This window comes from Penaeus chinensis, chromosome 4 (genome assembly GCF_019202785.1).
Source record: "Penaeus chinensis breed Huanghai No. 1 chromosome 4, ASM1920278v2, whole genome shotgun sequence".
Classification (NCBI taxonomy): Eukaryota; Metazoa; Arthropoda; class Malacostraca; order Decapoda; family Penaeidae; genus Penaeus; species Penaeus chinensis.
The window spans coordinates 28,356,199-28,361,198 of NC_061822.1; the positions used below are offsets into that span (position 1 = coordinate 28,356,199).

The 5,000-nt window shown below is 46.0% G+C and overlaps 1 protein-coding gene and 1 long non-coding RNA gene across 3 annotated transcripts in view; one reads left to right on the plus strand and one right to left on the minus strand.

The window, feature by feature from the left end:
* LOC125047980 overlaps nucleotides 1–309 on the minus strand; it is a 9,889-nt gene extending 9,580 nt beyond the window's left edge. The window contains exon 1 of the long non-coding RNA XR_007116782.1: nucleotides 176–309. This is a non-coding gene — a long non-coding RNA (uncharacterized LOC125047980). The remainder of the gene's footprint in view (nucleotides 1–175) is intronic.
* The window catches only part of LOC125047965 (glycerophosphocholine cholinephosphodiesterase ENPP6-like), an 88,068-nt gene that overhangs the window by 57,393 nt on the left and 25,675 nt on the right, over nucleotides 1–5,000 (plus strand). Inside the window, exon 1 of one of the 2 annotated variants that reach the window (XM_047646528.1) lies at nucleotides 251–370. The exons of the other annotated variant lie outside the window; for it this stretch is intronic. The gene's annotated coding sequence lies outside the window, so the exon portion shown is untranslated. Of the gene's footprint in view, nucleotides 1–250; nucleotides 371–5,000 lie in introns of those variants that run through there. 2 annotated transcript variants of the gene reach the window in all.

A 5,000-nucleotide genomic window follows, 5' to 3' on the forward strand; every position in this document is an offset into this window, starting at 1 on the left:
AAACACTCAGTGACGCTGTTTCGCCAGGGGCCTTGGCCTCTGTCCCTCTCGTCCCTCTTTGCCTCTGCCGTGTCGCGAACCAAAGGGACGGACGGGAGAGGTTGATGCTTGTCGACGCAATGGACACATGAACAAACACACACTCGCTGTTCACAATTTCCTTGCTAAAACTCACCTGATGAGACAAAAGTTTTGGTGCTCGTCGCTGACTAACGTGTCCGCCTGTCCTCACTTCCCCTCGGATGGCGGTGGCGCACTGTCACTGCGCACCCCGCTCTCACAAGGCAAGCCAGAATTTATTCATTGGCGTTCGGGCGTTTTCCTTTCCCTTCTGTGCGTCCCTTACGTAAATTCTTTGAAGAAAACCGAGGTATGTCGCCAAGAGTTTTACGTAGAATTAGGATATTTAAAGCAAAGGATTAAGTACGGTTTGGTTAAAAAGAAAAAAAAAAAAGATAGTGTTCCTTGCCATGTGCAGCTTTAAGGACGCAGGGTTCTCGCAGCGAATGGAGTCCATCTATGCTACCGACGCCTAATTACCTTCCTTCCATTCGCTTTAAAAGCTCTATTACGCTACAACGACAAGGACGGATAGAGACCAACGTCGGAGCGAGGGTACGAGGACTTCCCCTGAGAACCTCTCTAGATTGTTCGCGCGAGTCGAAAAGGTTCGCTCTCTATCGATCCAGACGGAAGGCACGGTGACGCCATGAGCTGGACGGGGAATCGAAGGCTCTCGGGCTGGCCGGCACATGCGCGCTGCCCTTTCCGCTCCTTTCGGATTCCCTCCGCCAATGCGTTACCTTCCACGGGGAAAAACAAAAGGCAGCACTGTGGAGCGCTATCAGCTGCGAGTCCTGTGGCCTCTGCGGGCTTTCCTGAAGGGAGTTGCCCACTGCTGCAATGGCCATGACGTCACAGCCGCCTCATGGCTACTGCAACAACAGGTTGGCTGCATGAGGAGGCGCCGCAGAGGGGGGAGACAGGGAGATCAGGATGACGATCTCAGGATTGGATTACACGAGGGATGAAGGGAGGGGCGCCCCTACAGATGCAAGGACAAGGGTAATCCTAAGGGCGGGGGAAAAGGACACGTACCTCGAGACATTTTTCACTAGCAGAAGACAAGACAATAGGACAAGAGGAGAAGAAATAAAAGTCAAGAACTGGGAGAATAGTTGATAAACAGATGCGAAAGAGATGACCGATTAACCCTTGAATAATTCATAGACACGATACGTTTCCGATTTTACGTTGACTCCACGGTTTAGGTAAAGCTAGGTTAAGCATACGTGCGTGTATATGCTAATATGTGAGTGCAGTTTATTCATGTACTCGAAAGGTTTACAATACACTTCGTTGCTGCTTGTCCTGACTGATAAGATTGTTGGGAAAGGCATTAAGCATTACTTAATCACCTACTCATACACTAGCACATCTGTATGCGTTTGTTTTTCATCAGCAAATACACAGGAATGAATTTGGGAATAGTGTAAGTTCGTGTATTTGTCTGAGGATGCGTGTATAAGTGTGTGTGTGCGCGCGCGCGCGCGCGCGTGTGTGTGTGTGTGTGTGTGTGTACGTGTGTATGTGCGACTTGTGCGTGTGTGTGCGCACATCATATACGAGGCAGTATTATGCCATTTGGTCCAATTAAGCGAATGCTTAGAATAAACAGAGGTCTTCATGCCGTTTAGCTTTCACTACATTTTCCTCATTCGTTTGTTTGTTTTACAGAATTCAACTTTACTTTGTCGTCCTTCTTTCTTTATGAACCTTATTTTTATGAATGATATACATATATATATACATATCATTTACATATATATAATATATATATATATATATAATATACATATATATAATAAACATGTATATATAATATACATATATATATAATATACATATATATATATATAATATACATATATATAATATACATATATATAATATACATATATATAATATATATGTATGCATGCATACATGTGTGTGTGTGTCCGTGTGTGTGTGCATATACATAATAACAATAAACATATTTTTCTACCTCCCTGCATAGTATGCGTAAAAAACAAACATGTCTTATCCTCCTTTGCTGCTTGAAGCTAACAGTCGGGCAGATAAGTATTGCCCTCCCTCTCCCACCCCCCTCCCCCCCCTCCTCCTCCTCCTCCTCCTCGTCCTCTCCTCCTCCTCCTCCTCTTCCTCCCCCTCTTCCTCCCCCCCTCCTCCTCCTCTTCCTCCTCCTCCTCTTCTTCCTCTTCCTCTTCCTCCTCCTCCTCCTCCTCCTCCTCCTCCTCGTCCTCTCCTCCTCCTCGTCCTCGTCCTCTCCTCTTCCTCCTCCTCTTCCTCCCCCCCTCCTCCTCCTCTCCTCCTCCTCCTCCTCCTCCTCCTCCTCCTCCTCCTCCTCCTCCTCCTCTCAAGGCCAAGCGTATTAGCCTAAAGTCAGCCTTATGGATAAGTTAGAGAAGGGCGTTTTTCTTAATTTTTTCCTTCCGTTCTTCCTCGTTTTCTTTTTTTTGTGTGTGTCTTTTTTGCTCAAGGTCTTTTGTTTGTTTTTTCCTCGTCTTATTTTATAATTCCTTCCCTCTCTCTCTGTCTCTTCTACCTCCTTATTCTCTCTCGTATGAATTCTTTTTCTCGCTCTATTCCCCTCTCCCTCTCTCCCTCTCTCTCTCCCTCTCTCCCTCTCTCCCTCTCTCCCTTTCTCCCTCTCTCCCTTCCCCCCTTCCTCCCTTCCTCCCTTCCTCCCTTCCTCCCTTCTCCCTCTCTCCCCCCCCTCTCTCTCTCTCTCTCTCTCTCTCTCTCTCTCTCTCTCTCTCTCTCTCTCTCTCTCTCTCTCTCTCTCTCTCCCTCTCCCTCTCCCTCTCTCTCTCTCCTACTCATTCCTTCCTCTTCCCCTTCCTTTCTCCACCCTTTCTCTCCTCTTACCTCTCTGCTACCACCCTTCCCCCTCCCTTTATCCCCCCTCCCCCCCTCCCCCTCCATCCCTTCTCCCCTCTACCCCCTTTCACCTACTCACCTCTCATCCCTCTTCCCTCTCTCCCTCCCTCCCTCCCTCCCTCCCTCCCCTCCCCTCCCACCCCCTCCTTTCCTCCCTCCCCCTCCCTCCTATCCTCCCTCCCCCTCCTATCCTCCCTCCCTCCCTTCCCCTCCCTTCCCCTCCCTTCTCCTCATGTCCTTTCGAATCAATTCCTTGTTCCATTACGAATCGATTTTTGTCTCTGTGACTTACTGGCGAATCGATCATTATAACTTCATGACTGACCTTCCCGTGTGTGTCTCTCTCTCTCTCGATGCCTTCCACCTGGACGGGTCCTCTTCCTACCTCCACTTCATCCGTCTGTTTGTCGGTCTTATCCACTTATTTCGTCCGTTCGTGTGGTTCGTCTCATTTCCCTGTATGTTCATCTACCCATTCGTCCATCCACCTACTTGTTTATCCATTCATTCACCTACTTACTCACTCACATCCACTTTTTCATCCACCTACTTACTCGGTCTCCCACTTACTCACTTATTCATTTATCCACTTATCCATTTACCCACTTATTCATTTATCCACTTACCCACCCACCTTTAACCCAACCACATTCCTACACCGAAAAAAAATTATCCATCTATTCACGAATCCATCTATCCACCAACCCATCTATTCACCAACCCATCTATCCACTATAACTACCAATCCATCTTTCCCCTATAACTACCTATCCATCTATCCACCAATCCATCTATCCACCAACCCATCTATCCACCAACCCATCTATCCACCAATCCATCTATCCACCAATCCATCTATCCACCAATCCATCTATCCACCAACCCACCTATCCACCAACCCATCTATCCACCAACCCCTCTATCAACCAACCCATCTATCCACCAACCCATCTATCCACCAACCCCTCTATCCACCAACCCCTCTATCCACCAACCCCTCTATCCACCAACCCCTCTATCCACCAACCCATCTATCCACCAACCCATCTATCCACCAACCCATTTATCCACCAACCCATCTATCTACCTATCCACCAATCCACCAGTTATCCACCCGCCGATAACCCAATGGCGTCTTACCTGTCACTGGACTATTTGGATATCGAACAGGTGTTGAATAATGAATCGCCTGCTCCCTCGCGCTGAGTCTCGACCGCGGATTATTTACCTGACTGACGAAACGGATGGCGGTTGATGACAAATGGGTTTGTTTGTGGCAATAGCTGTGGTGGATGGGTTTTTGTGATGGTTAAGGGCGAGAGCGAGTGGTGTTTGTGATGGTAAAGGGCGAGAGCGAGTGGTTGTAGTGAAGGGTTTTGTGATTGTAATTTTGAATGGTTTATGGTAATTGCTGTAGTAAATGGTCTTGTAATAGTAGTGGCAATGCTTGCAGTGAATGGTTTCGTAATGGCAGCGGTAATAGTGGATGGTTTTATGGAAGGGTAATGGTTATAGTGAATGGTCTTGTAATGGTAATAATGTTTTATGGTACTTAACACATACGTGTGTGTATGTGCCCGTGTGCACGCGTATGGACGCATGTGTGTTCCAGTCTTTAATATTTATGTTGTCAACTATCACCCATTTTACACCAAATTTAATTAAGTCCGCAGTCACATGGAACACGAGTCCAAGAAAAACTGATTTTTTTTTATTATATATCTTTTGTTTTTTTTTTTGTCCCATGTAATAGGACTCTAGGAGTAAAACTGAAGAGGTAACGTGCGATTAAACAGAAGGACGAAGCTATAAATTGGTAGTTTTATGGGAATTATAACTTTATAGTTCCATGGTCATGTTTATAGCAATTAGTAGTTTTATAATGATGATAATAATAGGTAATTCTATGGTAAAGCTTAATTATTGTGTAGTCCGAGACACGACTGACAGATAAACATGAAGAAAAAGAGTAAGGGAGAGAGTTGACAAATTAATTATATAAAAAAATATATAATATAAAAACTAATAAGGGGATAAGACTATTAGGCCTCTCTGTG